This window comes from Oryctolagus cuniculus, chromosome 6, assembly GCF_051225735.1.
Source record: "Oryctolagus cuniculus isolate XC-2025 breed Fujian yellow rabbit chromosome 6, ASM5122573v1, whole genome shotgun sequence".
Taxonomy (NCBI): domain Eukaryota; kingdom Metazoa; phylum Chordata; class Mammalia; order Lagomorpha; family Leporidae; genus Oryctolagus; species Oryctolagus cuniculus.
In genome coordinates this window covers 51,298,504-51,317,768 of record NC_142872.1, presented here as the reverse complement: position 1 = coordinate 51,317,768, position 19,265 = coordinate 51,298,504, and positions in this window count along the sequence as shown.

The following is a 19,265-nucleotide window of genomic DNA, read 5'->3' as shown; positions in this document are numbered from 1 at the left end:
TCTTCTGTATATAAAGAGAATTGAAAATGAATCTTGATGTGAATGGAAGGGGGGAGGGAGAGGGAAAGGGGAGGGTTGCGGGTGGGAGGGAAGTTATGGGGGGGTGAAGCCATTGTACTCCATAAGCTGTACTTTGGAAACTTATATTCATTAAATAAAAGTGAAAAAAAAAATAAGTGCTCTGTAGTATGTCTTGAAATCTGGTATTGTTTTGCCTCCAGCTTTGTTTTTATTGTATAATATTACTTTGGCTATTTGGGGTCTTCTGTGTTACCATATGAATTTCAGCATCTTTTTTTTGTATGTCTGAGAAGAATGTCTTTGGTATTTTAATTGAAATCACATTGAACCTGTAAATTGTTTCTGGTAGTATAGACATTTTGATGATATTGATTCTTCCAATGGATGAACATGGGAGATTTTTCCATTTTTTTTATGTCTATTTCTTTCTTTAATGTTTTGTAATTCTTATCATAAGGATCTTTGATGTCCTTTGTTAAATTACTACAAAGAGCTGTATGCCAACAAATTGGGAAACCTGGAATAAATCTATAGATTCCAGGACACATACAATCTACCTCAATTGAGCCATGAAGACATAGAAAACCTAGATTGAACAATAACAAAGATGGATATTGGATCAATAATAAAGACTCTCCCAATAGATAACAGCCCAGGACCAGAGGGCTTCACTGCTGAATTCTACCAGACATTTAAAGAAGAACTAACTCCAGTTCTTCTCAATCTGTCCAAAACAATTGAAAGAAATGGAATCCTCCCAGACTGTTCATTAAGCTCATGTCACCTTAATTCCTAAATCTGAAAAAGAGAACTATAGACCAATTTCCCTGATGAACATAGATGCAAAAATTATCAACAAAAATTAGCCAATCGAATATTACACATCAGAAAGATCATTCACATGGGCCAAGTCGGGTTTATCCCTACTCTTCAGGGATACTTCAGCATTCACAAATTAATCAGTGTGATACATCACATTAACAAACTGAAGAACCAAGTAATATGATTATCTCAATAGATACATAGAAAGCATTTGATAGAATATGACATCCTTTCATGTTGAAAAATTTTAGAAAATTGGGTATAGAAGGAGCATTCTTCAACATAATCAAGATATTTATGACAGAGCCACAGCCAGCATCCTATTGAATCTGGAAAGTTGGAAGCATTCCCACTAAGATCTAGAACCACACAAGTATGTCCACTGTCACAGTTGCTATTCAATTTAGTCCTGGAAGTTTTAGCCAGAGCCATTAGGCAAGAAAAAGAAGTCAAAGGGATACAGGTTGGGAAGGAGGAAATCAAACTATCCCTATTTGCAGATGACATGATTCTGTATTTAGGGGATCCAAAAGACTCCACTAAGAGGCTATTGGAACTCATAAAAGAGTTTGATAAAGTGTCAGGATATAAAATCAACACACAAAAACCAAAAGCCCTTGTATACATAGAAAATGCTGTGGCTGAGAATGAACTTCTATTATTAATCCCTTTCACAATAGACACAAAAGAATCAAATACCTTGCAATAAATTTAACTACGGATGTCAAAGATCTCTTGATGAGAATTAGAAACCACTAATGAAAGAAATAGAAGAAGACACAAAAATTGGAACAATCTTCCATGTTCATGTATTGGAAGAATCAATATCCTCAGATACCAGTGATGCAGTCTGGTGCTTTAACCCACTGCCCCACAGCACCAGTCCCTGCTGTTCTTTATACTTCCCCATGAAGCTCTTGGTGTAGGGCCCTCCCTGATCCTTCTTATTGAATATTCTTTCCCCAGATAGCCCATGACTCATTCCCTCACTTGAAATGTCACCTTATTTTGAAAACTTTTTTCTTAGCACCAGATATAAAATAATACAATCTGCCCTAAATTGCTACTACCTTGGTATTTTTGTGTATGCATCATTATTTGTAGTTATTTATTTATATGTTAATTTGTTTTTGTCTGACTTATCCCACATGGAAAATCTATGCTAAATGAAGGTAGCTTTAAGGAATGTTTGAAATAAATATTCATGATATTCATGTAATATAGACCAGTGTTTCCTTAAATTTGAGCATAATCATTATCATATGAATATCTTGTTAAAAATAAAATATTCTTTTTAAGGGATGGGATGACTTGGTCACCATATCATCCAAATGGCCAGTAGAGGGGTGGTTACTGCATTAGCATATGCTCAACAAATATTTTTTGAATGACTAAATGATTAAATGTGTACATCACTATAGAGATTTTCCCTCCACCTGTGGGGGAAAAATGTGAAATTTTATTTACATTTTTACAAGTGACTAGTGACTAGTGAACATGTGTAAATTGCAGTTGAATGAAGATTGAATTATGGAGGATCTTGAATTTTAGAGATTTAGAAGAGAAGACAGAGGAGCCAAAGAGGTAGGAAAAAATTCAGGATAGTGCTGTATTGTGAAACACAATTAAGCATGTGTTTTGAGAAGGATAGAATGATCAATTATGGTTAATACATTTAGGAAAATGAATACTGAGACCTGATCACTGAATTTGGCAAGATGGAGATAAATTATTACCTTCACAAATAATTTACAGGAAATAAAAAAAGATTAATTATACTAGATTCAAGAGAAAAATGGAAGTGAAGGATAGGAATTCAGAAAGAATGGAAAAAAAATTTGAGCAGCTTTGCTGTGAAGGGTATCATATAGATGAAACATTAGGTAGAAGGTGATGGTAGCATTATTAGTTATTTATAGACATATAGGAGTGATTCAGTAAAATAGGTGAATCATGAAGATAGGGAGTTATTGGTTGGGTTTTGAGGAACATTATTCTAATAGTTCTAGGTTTTCAGATAGAGATTTTGAAATACAGGAGGTGGTTTAGTTGGTTTGTCCAAATTGTACAGATAAGAAGTAAGCTAAGTGCTCTGATTCTTTCTCCTGGCAGGAATTCCAGCCTGTTGTGGGAAAGGAAAGCAACAGGATTTCTATGGGGAAAAGTTGAATGATAAAAACTAATTTTTATTTATGGAAAGGGCTGGGGAATCCCTAAAATGTGAAGGTTAGGAAGTTGGAGTGGGTTACTGATGTAATACCAATAGAAATTAATGAAAGAGGGAAAACCATCAGAGGGGATATTCAGTTATGTTTGAATTGTGGGCTGAATGCATGATGAGAAATGGTGAAAAGCCATTTGTAATCATGTATGGAATCTAGATAAATAAGATAAATATTCTTATGTGATATTACAAAGTTGTGATTAGACAATGATAGTATGCAGGAGTACTCTTGAGAAATGAAAGAATAAGAATTAAAGACAGTTACTGGGAATATTAGCACTATAACTTCTTTGAGCCTGCATTGCTCCCACTCTGATCTGTGGCTGTTGTTATCCTCTGCACATACCATATTCACAGTGGTTTTGAGTATTTCACCAAGCGGAGGATGTGAGTACTATGAAAAAATATGGTGTTACTTCAGATGTAGTGTGAAATTGCAATGTTAAATGCTGTAAACCTGATCAAATGGGAGAGCATTTCAAATTACTTGAAAAACATCGATTGAGAAAAGATAAAAGTACCTATCAGTGAAAATATATGTTTAAATGAAACTAGTTCTTAGATTTGCCTGTACATAGGAATTTCAAACTTGAATTTGAAAATACAAAAATAACTGTTGAGAAAGCAAGTTGTGTAACTGTTACTTTAAAAAGCAGCTGTTAGCATATGTCATTACAGTTTGCAGCGATTATCACCTCCTAAAAACTGAGAAAATCGAATTGCTGACTAATGTAATTGGAGGTGAAGGTCACCTTTTAGGAACCAAGTGACTACAGTATGATCCTACTTTAAAAATCCATCTTGCTAAGTTGCATGTAGAATAGATTTCCTCTTAAAATTATGTTTTATTTTATGATAAATTATATTAGACCATATAAATATATGTATTTATGTATGTGTGTCTATATAAGTATTTTTATAATCAAAGGAAAATCCATGCTTGCATACTGTTCCCCTTCTCCCTTTAAGAACGAGCTGTAGGAAAGTGGGAGTTGGGGAAGAATTTGAATGAAAATAAAAGGAAAAACAAGCAAGAAGAATTAATTTTGTGTCAGTGTGATGATGTGAGGCAAATGTCTGTGCTACACGTGCTGTTACTTGCTGGTGCATTATGCGATGATAAAACCTGGCTTGATGTGAACAAGAGTATGTGTTCACATAGGGTATCTGAAATTGCTCTGCATTTAAATGTAAAGTGCTCTCCATACTGTGGAGAGGGGAAATTTTTGCAGATTAATTTACATTTGGGGAAATAGTGATTTTCCTTGGAAATATGTTGGCATGTAAATGTGTGTATATATATTGTTCTGATAGTAGAAAGAATGAGTGGGACATATTTCCACCTACTTCTGGTGGTGGTTTTTCAAAATGTAGTACCTTCCATTGGTTCACCCCCCAAATGGCCACTACAGCCAGTGCACTGTGCCGATCCAAAGCCAGGAGCCAGGTGCTTCCTCCTAGACACCCCTGTGGGTGCAGGGGCCCAAGCACTCGGGCCATCCTCCACTGCTTTCCCGGGCCACAGCAGAGAGCTAGACTGGAAGAGGAGCAACCAGGACTAGAACCTGGCACCCATATGGGATGCCAGCGCCGCAGACGAAGGACTAACCAAGTGAGCCATGGCACTGGCCCCTGAAAGCACACCATTTTATATAAAAATTGGTGAACCTGCATATGTTATAAACTGGTGGAAATGTGCAGTGATCCTATGTGCCATTAAACCTGATTACTTCTATTGTTTTTGAAGTCAGGAAACTTTCCAGAAGTTAGGAAAAGTAAATCATAGAATTATTCAGCAATAGGTCAGGCATACTTACTTTCTTAAGAATACTTTGTTAAAACACTTCTTGTGTTAGAATTTTGCTTTGGCGTTGATATTTTGTAGACATCTAGCATTTTTTTTTTGTTCTAGTTAATACTGTTGGTTGAACTCTGTAATTAATACACAATTATTCTTAGGTGTTTAAATTTAACTGTAAAGTGATCCCTGTTAAATATAAGAGTGGGAATAAGAGAGGGAGGAGATGTACAATTTGGGACATGCTCAATCAGACTTGCCCCAAATGGTGGAGTTAGAAATGTGCCAGGGGATTCCAATACAATCCCATCAAGATTGCATGTTCCAATGCCATCTCACTAGTCCAAGTGATCAATTTCAGTTCACAACTGATCACACTGATAGGTCTAAGAGTCAAGGGGATCACACAAACAAGAATAGTGTCTGCAAATACTAACTGATAGAATCAAAAAGGGAGAGAACGATCCATCATGGGAAGCAGGATACACAGTAGACTCACAGAATGGCAGATGTCCTAAACAGCACTCTGGCCTCAGAATCAGCCCTTAAGGCATTCAGATATGGCTGAAGAGCCCAAGAGAGTATTTTAGGCATGGAAAGCCAAGACACTCTGGAAAAAAAAAAAAAAGAAAAAGGGGCCCTAAATGAAAGATCTTTGCTTGTGAGATCCCAGTAGAAAGAATGGGCCATCAAAGGAGGAGGTACCTTTCTCTGAAGGGAGGAGAGAACTTCCACTTTGACTATGACCTTGTCTAAATAAGATCGAAGTCAGCTTCCATAGCCTTGGCAACTCATGACTAGAGCCTAGGGAGATTTCTGACGCCATAAAAAGATTGTCAAATTGTTAAGTCAACAAGAGGAGTCACTGTGCACTTACTCCTCATGTGGGATCTGTCCTTAATGTGTTGTCCAATGTGAAGTAATGCTATAACTAGTACTCAAACAGTATTTTACACTTTTTGTTTCTGTGTGGGTGCAAACTGATGAAATCCTTACTTAATATATACTAAATCGATCTTCTGTATATAAAGATAATTGAAGCTGGCGCCACTGCTCAATAGGCTAATCCTCTGCCTAGCGGCGCCGGCACACCAGGTTCTAGTCCCGGTCGGGGCGCCAGATTCTTTCCTGGTTGCCCCTCTTCCAGGCCAGCTCTCTTCTGTGGCCAGGGAGTGCAGTGGAGGATGGCCCAAGTGCTTAAGCCCTGCACCCCATGGGAGAGCAGGAGAAGCACCTGGCTTCTGCCATCGGATCAGCGAGGTTCGCCGGCCACAGCGCGCTAGCCGCAGCGGCCAATGGAGGGTGAACCAACGGCAAAAGGAAGACGTTTCTCTCTGTCTCTCTCTCTCACTATCCACTCTGCCTGTCAAAAAAAAAATAAGATAATTGAAAATGAATCCTGATCTGAATGGAATGGGAGAGGGAGCAGGAGAGGGGAGGGTTGCGGGTTGGAGGGAAGTTATGGGGGGAAAAAGCCATTGTAATCCATAAACTATACCTTGGAAAATTATATTTACTAAATAAAAGTTTAAAAAAAAGGACGTTTAATGTACAATAAAAAGTCAAACTTCTGAGAGCGTTTGACTTCAGTGCTTATTAGTTTTAAGTGTCAACTTGATTGGATCATAGTATGCTCAGATATTTGGCCAAATTTTATTCTGTGTGTTTCTGTGAGGTATTTGTGTGACTGAGATTAATATTATGTTAGTAGACAATGAAGTAGATTTCCCATCACATTGAGGAGGATGGACCACATCCAATCATTTAAAGATCCAAGTAGAATATAAAGCCTGATCATCACTTGAGTAAGAGAGGATTCTTACCTGCTGAATATCAAATGAGACACTGGCTCTCTTAGTTTTCAGCCCTTCAAACACAGTACAACTGTATCATCACCTCTCCTCATTCTCATAATTGCTGCCTCACCCTGCAGATCTTGGGACTTGCTAGTTTCCATAATCATGTGAGTCAATTCTTTGTAATAGATTTCTCTTTCTAGAGAGATGAATAGATGTAAACATATATACAACCTATTGGTTATGTTTTCAGGGGAACTGCTGTCATCTTTAGCTGATCTCGATTCTCTAATGTACTTGGTTCATTTATTAGTGAGTTATCAAAAAACACAGTATTAATTGTTGCCAGGCACTATGCTAGCTACTGAACATTCAGGAGACAACACTACAGATGTTTTTTCCTGCTTCTATTTAAGATTACATTCTAGTTAGGGGGTGACTGACAGCACACAAAAATATACAAAGAATCTTATAATTACATTATGGAAAAAAGAGAAAACTAAGTGGAAGCTTTTGCCTTGTGAAAGACATGAAGATGGCTTCCCAGAGATGGTGACATTTAAGTTTGTTCTTGAGAGGTGAATGGGGATTTCACAAGAAAGATGTTTGGGCTTTGGAGTAGAGAAATATTGTCTACACAGGCCTGCACTCAGATGAGATTTTTACATGTTCATTGCACCAATGCATTTGTATTATAGTGAGGACCAGGAAAAGTGATAATTGAAAGGAACCCTGTTATACTTGGTATTTGTGTTTAGATTCTAAGAACAAAGGTAAGCTATGTCAAATGTTTACTCAGGAGTGTTACATGATCAAATACCATTCATAGAAAGAAAAAAGAAGCCACTTTTCTTGCAATATGGGGGATGAATGCTAGGATGACAAGGGTGGCTGTGAAAGAGTATTTGGAGTGACAGATGAGTTGTCCAGACAAGACAGGATGGTTGTTCTGACTGGAAGGATTCCTGGGAAAGTGGTAGGATGTTGACAGTGGTATCATTTACCCAGACATGGAAAACTGGATTGGAGCAGATCATCTAGGGTCTGGTATTAGATGTGACACAATTAAATGGCTGAGATATCCACACTGAAATGTTTAGTAGGCAGGTGCATCATAAGATAAAAATCTGGGCATCAGGGTATATAAATGACTTAAAGTCATGTGACTGAATGAGGTTCCTGAGGACGAGGGGTATAGATGGGAAAGAAGAGAGAGCTAGGACTGAGAGCAAGGGACTTTTAATATTGTCGTTACAAGAGTACTGGAGATATTTTAAACAGGAGCACTTACTTTGTGAAGGGGAAGAACTTTTTCCAGATTTTTTACTTGGGATGACTTGTGATAGTTGACTACAAAACACCCTTACCCAAATGCCTCCACTTCTTTACTATTCACCATAAAGTGTGCTGAATCTATATATTGTGTACACTCATCTTATCCCCCATTTCTGTGTTATTAGATCAAAATAGATATTTCTTCATTACTTTCTAGGAGAGTATTAGATTTGACTTGAGTCATCTTTTTCCCAGCTGTAATTTAGTATCCATTGTCAATGTTACTGAATTGTACCTGGGTCAGGTAAGACCCTGAGATAATTTCAGAAATAAGTGAGAGATGTTCAATGGTCCTCACCTGAATTCAGTTTAGTTTGCTGATTATTGGTCCCATGGTTGAATCAGGAGTCTAGAGGAGAAAAATTATAACTCGTAGGAATCACAAGTCTATTGCAGTCAATGAAATATCCATGAAAATAATTTAAAAAGTGGTTCAGGACATTCTCCCACTCTGGAAATGTTCATTTTCAAGGGGGAAAAGTTAAATCTTTCTTTTAAAAACCCACAATCAGACTTCTATTATCAAGGTAAAGCCAATTTTAAAATATAAGGATTTTTAGATATAGTAACCCCTAGAAAATTTTTATTTTAAACCTTTCTGTTACTCAACCTTCTGGCTTTGAAGATAACCTTCAGAATGTAAATTGATGCAGCAAGTTTTGCTGTTGGAGCCCAGAACCAACACTTCTGATGCAGTATCTCAAACAATGTTACTGCCTTCCTTCTCTACCAATTACTAAGAACTTTTTCAGGACTTAAAATGGAATAGCAGTCAGGTTTTATTAGACTTTAACACAATACTTGCATGAGAATTTAAACTCCTCTGCCTGCCAGAAAGCACTGTAGAGACTGTTTTACCATGAACAGTTGCCTCTTTTATTCTTGCATTTGATGGAAGATTGTGGAAGCCTACATGTCTTACAGATTTAAAAAATAAAGAGTTACTGGTTCTGTGTCCTGGAAGGAATAATGGATATTTAGGACTTTTTAGGGTTCATTTACAAGAAGTTGTTTAGCACTTAATATGTACAAAGGTATGCATTAAATACTATGTGCACATATAAGACAAAATCACCATCCCCTGAGAGCTCACTGTCCAATGAAGGAGAGATAGAAATATAAATATCTTTACTGTGTTTTATAAAAGCAGCATATGTGATCTCAGTATTAAATAGCCCTGTGGTTATTTATTTATTTTTAAAATAATTATTCTTTATAAAAATGGCTGCAATGGCTATTTATTTTGTGTTGTGCACCATCGTAAGTTCTTTACATATTTTATCTCAGTTAATCCACAGAATAACATGAGGTTGATATACATTTTAAAGTTGGGGAAATAGGCTGAGAGGAGATAAGTAACTTGTCCTATATCCTATAGACAATAAGCAGAGAAAGAGAAGTTTAACCTCTATTCTATCAGACTTTCCTCCTTCCCTTAGCTACTTTGCTGAATGTTTCCCTAGAAAGGTGAATACTGATAAGGGATTTGAGAGATATAAATTGCAAAAAAATAATCTCAGGGATTTTATAGAACTAGCAATGAATTTTCTGGGAGATCCTTTGATTTTTTTTTTGCCTTTTTTTCATGAATTAATGATTTCATAGTAACAGGTTTATTACACCTACAACTAATGACCAGAATCTGTCAAAATTAAAGGGTTCAGGATTTAAATGTGACATTACTTTATTGGAGCCCACGAATAGTTCTCCATCCCTTATAGGAGTATATATTTGTATATGGTATATGCATACATGGAAACAGCACATGGAACACTGTAAATTGTACAATTTTAATGTGTCAGCTAAAAATAAAAATCAATTGTCCTCACCTGAAAAGAAAGAGAAAGAGATGTACAGAGGTACATAGAATATGACATATCCCCTCTAATCTATAGTCCCTGCCCCAAAACTTTCATATCCATATAGTAGCTATTTTCTACTTTTATGCAGAAACAGCTGTAATTACTACAATGAGATTGGTAGAGAATAATATAAAGTCGATTTTTCACTTGTGCCTTACAGTCAGATGAACTCTACTACAGACAGATGATCCTCAGTCTTTAATGACAGTGGGTACTTCCATCAAGTAGTGTTTGATATGTATATAATCTAATAATCTGTATTTGGTGGGAATATGTTGTTTTCTCCTGTCCAAAATCTAGTTTCCTTCTGATATTTGCCATTCTTTTGATAAGTGTATTTTGATTTTCCTTTGGGAAGGTACCTCTTCTTAATTTTTAACAAACATAATTTGAATAAAGTTGATCACTATCTCCATAGTTGTTTAGATACGGAAACATTACTCATTAGGCTCACAGCATTCAATACCAGGAGTGTGTAAGAATGTACAATTGGAAAACAGAAGCCAAAGGGAATGTAAGCCTGTAGGTACTGAGTGCTTCTGCATGGAAAGTACCCATCAAATGACAAAGCCAATCCACAGAAAAGCTGTGCAGCTTTTGTGTGTGACTGACCTTTGCCAACACTGAATACCTGATTCCAGCTGTTTCAAAAGGAAGAATTATTCATTCAATTCTTTAGTTTCTGAAGCTAATAATCTTTCTTTGTTCTTTTTGTTCCTCTCCCAGGGCGGTTGTAGTTGTTTCTGTCATAATCCACTAATAATGTTGACCAAAACAACATGTGAAAATTACCTGGGAAACAGAAGACTTGGAACCTTACCATAAATAATTTACTATATAGTGAGATAAAGAAGATTATCCAGCATATAATTATTTTAGAGTGGATGTTATTAAATGTAATACTACAAAGTAGTCTAAAAATATCTCATGAGATACTGACAGTAGGCAGTGCAGAATCTCTGTTTAGTACATAATAAATCTATTCAATCTTAAGTTACCTATTTAATATTTGAAAGTGCTTCCTCCTAGTGATAGTCAACAGAAATGTAGAAAAAGTACCTGAAATGTGGTGAGTAAACAATTATATTTTACATCAGACAACAATCATAAAGATATATGAAGAACTCTTAAGAATATCACTTGCTTTTTGTACTAGATCAAATAAATATAATAAGAAATCATAAGAAAAACAAGCAAGCAAACACTTCCACCAGTTGCAAAACCAATGGTACAAAAAAAGGGAAAACTAGACAAAGCACATAGAAGTATCAAGAGAGTATGGGTTTGAAACTAATTATGTTAAGGTTTTCCTTGACTATTAACTTCAATTTGAAATTCTCTTATCTAATTTAGTTTTCTACCATCCATAACATAGAAATTAAAGAAATTTCAAAGTTCTCTACTGCTGGCTCATTTTCTCCTTTATTATGGCAGAGTTAGACCGGTGTGCAGTTGGGAAGAGCAGGCCAGAAACAAATCCCCTTGAGCCAAGGCCTTTGTAAGAGATCTGTGAATAGAGAGATATCTCAGTGATGTTGATGATCATCATGAAAATGAGGATAATGATGGTGATTACTATGGGCATCTGTGGTTCTCCAGAAATTGTCAACTTTCATGGAAGATATTGATAAATCTTATCAGTATCTAACAGAGCTCTGTGACCCAAAAAATGTGATAATTTCCTGCCAATTTAGGACTATTTATAGAAAATGATTAATCTTCTTTTGAAAAATATCTGTTTAGGTCCTTTGCCCATCTCTTAAGTGGGTTGTTTGTTTTGTTGTGGTAGAGTTTTTTTTTTTTTTATCTCTTTGTAGATTCTGGTTATTAATCCTTTATCAGTTGCATAATTTGCAAATATTTTCTCCCAATCTGTCTGTTGTCTCTTGAGTTTCCTGATTGTTTTTTTTTTTTTGCAGTACAGAAACTTCTAAATTTGATGTAATCCCAATTGTTGATTTTGGCTTTAACTGCCTGGGCCTCTGGGGTCTTTTCCAAGAAATCTTTGCATGTGCCTATATCTTGCAGGGTTTCTGCAATGTTCTCTAATAATTTGATGGTGTCAGGTTGTAGATTTAGATATCTAATCCATGTTGAGTGGATATCTGTGTAAAGTGTAAGGTAGGGGTCTTGCTTCATGCTTCTACATGTGGAAATCCAGTTTTCCCAGCACCATTTGTTGAACAGACTGTCCTTGCTCCAGGAATTGGTTTTAGATCATTGATCAAGTATAAGTTCACTGTACTTGGTTGGATTGATTTCTGGTGTTTCTATTCTGTTCCATTGGTCTATCCATCTGTTTTTGTACCAGTACCATGCTGTTTTGATTATAACTGCCCTATAGTATTTCTTGAAATCTGGTATTGTGATGCCTCCGGCTTTGTTTTGGTTGTACAAGATTGCTTTAGCTATTCGAGGTCTCCTGTGTCTCCATATGAATTTCAGCGTCATTTTTTCCAGATCTGAGAAGAATGTCTTTGGTATTTTGATTGGTATCACATTGAATCTGTAAATTGCTTTTGGGAGAATGGACATTTTTTTTTTTGACTGGCAGAGTTAGACAGTGAGAGGGAGAGAGACAGAGAGAAAGGTCTTCCTTTTCCATTGGTTCACCCCCTAAGTGGCTGCTATGGCCAGCACGCTGCTGCGCCAATCCAAAGCCAGGAGCCAGGTACTTCCTCCTGGTCTCCCATGTGGGTGCAGGGCCCAAGGACCTGTGCCATACTCCACTGCACTCCTGGGCCACAGCAGAGAGCTGGACTGGAAGAGGAGCAACCAGGACAGAATCCGGTGCCCCAACTGGGACTAGAACCCCGGGGTGCCGGCACCACAAGCGGAGGATTAGCCAAGTGAGCCGCGGCACTGGCTGGGAGAATGTACATTTTGATGATATTGATTCTTCCAATCCGTGAACATGGAAGATTTTTCCATTTTTTTATCTTCTTCCATTTCTTACTTTACATTTTGTAATTCTCATTGTAGAGATCTTTGACATCCTTGGTTAAGTTTATTCCAAGGTATTTGATTTTTTTGTAGCTATTGTGAATAGGATTAATCTTAGAAGTTCTTTCTCAACCATGGCATAACAAATGGCCAACAAACACAGAAAATATGTTCAGGATCACTAGCCATCAGGGAAATGCAAATCAAAACCACAATAAGGTTTCACCTCACCCCAGTTAGAATGGCTTTCATACAGAAATCAACAAACAACAGATGCTGGTGAGGATGTGGGGAAAAAGGGACACTAATCCACTGTTAGTGAAATGCAAATTGGTGAAGCCACTATCGAAGACTGTTTGTATATTCCTTAGAATATACACGCCATCCGATTCCTGGGAATTTACCCAAGGGAAATTAAATTGGAAATAAAAGAGTTATCTGCATCTCAGTGTTTTTTGCAGCTCAATTCACTACAGCTAAGACATGGAATTAACCTAAATGCCCATCAGCGGAAGATAGGATAAAGATATTATGGGATATGTAGTCTATGGAATACTACACGGCAGTAAAAAAAATGAAATCCAGTCATTTGCAACAAAATGGAGGAATCTGGAAAACACCATGCTGAGTGAAATAAGCCAGTCCCAAAAGAACAAATATCATATGTTCTCCCTGATCGGTGAGAACTAACTGAGCACCTAAAAGGTAACCTGTAGAAGTGAAACTGACACTGTGAGAAGCAATGACTTGATCAGCCCTTTTCCTGACTGTTGAGGAAGAGCTTACTATTTTATTCTGTTTAGTATTTTCTTTTTCTACTTAATATCATTGGTTGAAGTCTTTACTTAACACAGAATTATTCTTAGGTATTTAAATCCAATTTAAAATGGATCCCTGTTAAAAATAAGAGTGGAATAAGAGATAGGGGAGATGTACAGTTTGGCACACACTCTCTTGGACTTATCCCTAAGGGTAGAGCTAAAAACTTGCCATGGGACTCCAAATCCCATTAAGTTCGTAGGTACCAGTGCCATCTTACTACTTAAAGTGATCAGTTTAAGTTCATAACTTATCATAAAGATAGGATTTAAATGTCAAATAGATCACATAAATAAGACCAAGTGTCTGCTAATAATGATTGATAGAATTAAAAAGGGGAGAGTGAGCCAACATGGGAAGCAGGACACACAGCAGAGCCATAGAATGATAAATGCCCTAAACTGCCCTCTGGCCTCAGAATCAGCCCTTAAGGCATTCAGATCTGGCTAAAAAGCCCATGAGAGTTTCACAGGCATGGAAAGCCAAGACACTGTGGCCAAAAAATGACCTAAATGAAAGATCTCTGTGAGTGAGATCCCAGCAGAAAGAAGGGGCCATCAAAGAAGGAGGTACCTTTCTCTGAAGGAAGGAGAAAACTTACACTTTGACTATGGCCTTGTCTAAATAAGATCAGAGTTTGTGAACTCAAGAGGCTTCCATAGCCTTTGCAGCTCATGACAAGAACCTCGGGTGATTACTAACATCATAAATAAGAGTGTCAATTGTTAAATCAACAACAGGAGTCACTGTGCACTTACTCACCATGTAGGTCCTCCATCCTTTATGTATTGTACTATGAGAATTAAAGGTAAAACTAGTCTTCAAACAGTATTTTATACTTTGTGTGTCTGTGTGGGTTCAAACTGTTGAAATCTTTACTTAGGATAGAGTTGATTTTCTTTATATAAAGATAATTAGAAATGAACCTTAATGAAAAATAGGATGGGAGAAGAAGGATGAGGTAGGATGGTTTGGGGGTGGGAGGGCGAGTATGGAGGAAAGAACTGCTATAATCCAAAAGTTGAACTTACAAATTTTATATTTATTAAATAAAAGCTTTCTATAAAAAAGAAAATGATTAATCCTGGCTACATATCAATATTTGCTATCCTATTAAATCAATGGCCTTTGAAGTAAACTGTGAAAATAGCTAATGTCTTGAATTTTTCCATTGGAAATATACCTATACGTGCTTCAACTGATGGCAGTGCAATATCAGTCAAATATTTTTTCAGAATATTTAGCTTAATATATATGTAAATATTATATTTATTACATATTTATTTAATCAGATTTATTAAATATTTCTGCTTCTTTGGCATTAGCTTGATTTTTCTTCCTCTGTTTACAAGGAGCAAAGTTTCATACAATTCCTGACCTGTATACCTCTCAGCTTTTTTACTAAATTTATGTCACTTTTCAAACTTTCTAATATGAAAAATCTCCCGGGAAAATTACTTATCCTGAGCTGGATCCAGGTACCCGCAGTTGTCTCCGTGTGGTCAAGGGTGTAGGTACTATGGTTGCAGACATGAATAGAGGGTATTTAGAGTAAATAATGGGGAAAAGAGATTACTCTTTCCCATGAGTCTATTTCCATGAGATATAAGGGGTGATGAGAAAATAATAAATGTTAGAGGAGTACATGATAGGAAGTAGTGTGAGATATGATTGTGAAATAATGTGGAAATGTGCAAGTTCAGCTTGAGTGGTAGAGTTCATTCTGGGATGTCAGAAATACAAGTTATGTGAGTAGGTAATGCCTAGATGAGGAGGCTCGGCTTGTGATCCGATACTGTATTTTATCATGCAAGTCAGCGTATTGTAAATATTGCAGTGAGATCACAGGATGGAGGGATGGTTAAAATGCAGATTCACAAAGTGAACACTGGATACTAAGACTCCAGACCAAATTGGACAGTGTGTGTGTGTGTGTTTGTATGTGTGTTTGTATGTATGTTGGGGGTTGGGGAGGAACAAAATGTAGGACAAAGAATTTCATCAAGAATTTTGGAAATTAACTGCATTATTTTTTGTGGATTTTCAATCAGAGTGATTCTCCTAACCCTCTTAGGTGTTCTCGCTTGCCATCAGGGATTCAGCAGAAGAGTAATATTTCCCTTAGGAGTAGTAAACACACACATATATGCATACACACAAAACCACACTTAATTCTCCAATCTTTGCTAGAATAAGCATATGTAATTTGATGATTAAGTAGCTAAAACTTGACTCGTGAAGGGAATGCTTAGAAATATTGCTTCTTTAAGCTCCTGGCTCCTGGCTTCAGATCGGTGCAGCTCCAGCTGTTGCGGCCAACTGGGGAGTGAACCAGCGGCTGGAAGACCTCTTTTTCTATCTCTACCTCTCTCTGTAACTCTGTCTTTCAAGCAAATAATAGAAATCTTTTTTTAAAAAAAGAAATATTGCTTCTTTAAAGTGGAGAATGGTGGTCAATTGAATGTGTTAATTTTAATTTTTATTAGTTATTTTTATTTTTGCAACATCTAGTTTAAAGACTCTTAAAATTGTATACATTTGTTGGAAGAAAATCTATCTCCAGATTCTTCTGCCCAGCCCCAACCTCTTTTTGATTTTTGTATTTCAGGGACATCTTTTTTCAACAGACTTTTATGGAAAGTACCTCCACAAATCTGAATAACAGCTCATGGTAATGCTCCTTGATTTTCCCTTTTACCCAATACCTGTTGACTCCCTGCCAAGGAGGAGGATATTTTACCACTCTGTCATCATCCCTGTCTTAACTGCCAAGCATAAAAATATAACCTTTCAGTCAACATAGTTAGATCATTATTGTGGGTAGATGAATATTTAACCTCTATGAATCTTTACTTTGATCATATCAATCCTAGTCACAACACAGCTGTGTAGTACAATCTGACCATTATTGCTTTGGTGTGTAACTTCCTGTTTCCTTTTAATTATTAATTGGCTTTTCTAATAAATAAATATTTAATATATATTACACATAGATATGTGTATTTATATACTAATAATTCTCCTACATTTGTCTAAGTGTATTTTCATCCTGTTCAAGAATTTCAGGCGTTCTGTTACTTTTTTCTCCCTAACAATATTTTAGAACCTTTCTGACCTCCAGTCTGTTCAGCTATACAGCTGTCAATCAGGAATTTCCCTTCACTATTGTCGTGGGATTCTCTTTATCTCTTACTTGATTGGCTACACTATTTTCAGAAACTTATGACTTCTTTATTTTGGTAGAGAATCTTTTCTAGTATCTATTTTTCAGAAATGGCATGTGGGATTTTTTGGAGACCTTGCATGTCTGAAAATATCTTCTGTCTACAAATATACTTAGCTGATGATTTCATTGGGAATAGAATTCTAGGTTGGAAAATATTTTCTTTCAGAGTTTTGATTTCATTGCTCCACTATCTTTTTGCTTCTAGTATTGACTTTTGAGAAATCCAAATTTATATGTAATTACAATGATTAATTAGATAACCTGTTTCCACCAGCTACAGAAGCTTTTAGTATCTTTTCTTTGTCCACAGTGTACTGAAATTTTAGAGATATACTTTGATTTGTTTTCTCTCCACTTTTCTTTTTCATGAACAACTGATTAGTTCTTTTATGCTGAGACTCAAATGTTTCCATTTTGGAAAATTGTTCTTTAGGTATTTTGTTATTATATTTCTCCTGTTTCACTATTTGTCTCTTATCCATTTCTATTATTTGGTTCTTGGCTTTCAGATATTGATTTTCTAATTTTAAAAATCATTTTTGGGGCCAGCATTGTGGTGTAGTGGAATTAGCTGCCTCTTGTAATGCCAACATCCTGTATGGGAGCAGATTCGAGTCCTGGCTGCTCCACTTCTGATCCAACTCCCTGCTGATGCACCTGGAATGCATCAAAAGATGGGGCCAAGTCCTTGGGCCCCTGAACCCATGTGGGAGACCTGGAAGAAACTCCTGGCTTCTAGCTTCAGCCTGGCCCAATTCCGGCTTTGTGGCCATTTGGGGAGTGAACAAGCATATGGAAGATCTCTTCCTCTCTTTCTCTACAGTGGCTGCACCAGTTTACATTCCCACAACAGTGGATTAGGGTACCTTTTCCCCCCACATTCTCACCAGCATTTGTCGTTTGTTGTTTTTTGTATGTGAGATATTCTAACGGGAGTGAGGTGAAACCTCATTGTGGTTTTGATTTGCATTTCCCTGATGGCTAGTGATCCTGAGCGTTTTTTCCACTGTCTGTTGGCCATTTGAATTTACTCTTTTGAAAAATGCCTGTTCAAGTCCTTTGCCCATTTCTTAACTGGGTTGATTGTTTTGTTGTTGTTGGATTTCTTGACCTTTTTATAGATTCTGGATGTTAAGCCTTTATCAGTTGTGTAGTTTGCAAATAATTTCTCCCATTTTGTTGGTTGCCTCTTCAATTTGTTGTGGTGTTTTTTGCAGTGCAGAAGTTTCTAAGCTTGATTTAATCCCATTTGTTAATTTTGGCTTTGTTTGTTTGTGTTCTGGAGTCTTTTCTCAGAAGTCTAACTGTGCCAGTGTCTTACAGAGTTTCCTGAATGTTCTTTAGTAATTTGAGGGTATCGGGTGATAGAGTTAGGTCTTTGATTCATTTTGAGTGGATTTTTGTGTAAGATGTAAGGTATGGGTCTAGTTTCATACTTCTGCATATGGAGATCCAGTTTCCCCAGCACCAGTTGTCAAAGAGATTGTCATTCCTCCAGGGATTGATTTAAGCACCTTTGTCAAAGATAAGTTGGTTGGAGATGCATGGAATGATTTCTGGATTTTATTCTGATCCATTGATCTACAAGTCTGTTTTTGTCAGTACCAGACTGTTTTGATTATAATTGCCATGTAGTATGTCTTGAAATCAGGTGTCATAATGCCTCCAACTTTGTTTTTGTTCTATAAAATGATTTGCTATTCGGAGTCTCCTGTGTTTCCATGTGAAATTTAGCATCATTTTTTTTTCTAGATCTGAGAAGAATGTCATTGGTATTTTGATTGGTATCACATTGATTCTGTAAATTGCTTTTGGTAGTATGGACATTTTGATGATGTTGGTTCTTCCAATCCAAGAACATGAAAGATTTTTCCATTTTTTGTGTCTTCTTATATTTCTTTCTTTGGTGTTTTGTAATTTTCGTTGTAGAGATCTTTGACATCTTGGTGAAATTTATTCCAAAGTATTTAATTCTTTTTGGAGCTATTGTGAATGGGACTGATCTTGAAAGTTCTTTCTCAGCCATGACATTGTCTGTGTATACAAAGACTACTGATTTTTCTGTGTTGATTTTATATCCTGCTACTTTACCAAACTCTTTTTTTAAAAAAAGATTTATTTATTTAGGGGCTGGTGCTGTGGCATAGCTGATTAAGCTGCCGCCTGCAGTGCCAGCATCCCATCTGGGCACTGGTTTGGGAGCTGGCTGCTCCACTTCCAATCCAGCTCTCTGCGATGGCATGGAAAAGCAATAGAAGATGGCCCAAGTGCTTGCAGCTCTGCACCTGTATGGGAGACCAGGAAGAAGCTCATGGCTTTGGAGTGGTGCAGCTCTGGCCATTGCTTGAGAAGGAATGGAATTAGTTCTTTAAATATTTGTTAGAATTCATCAGTAAATGAAAAGTGATTGCTGTTAAAT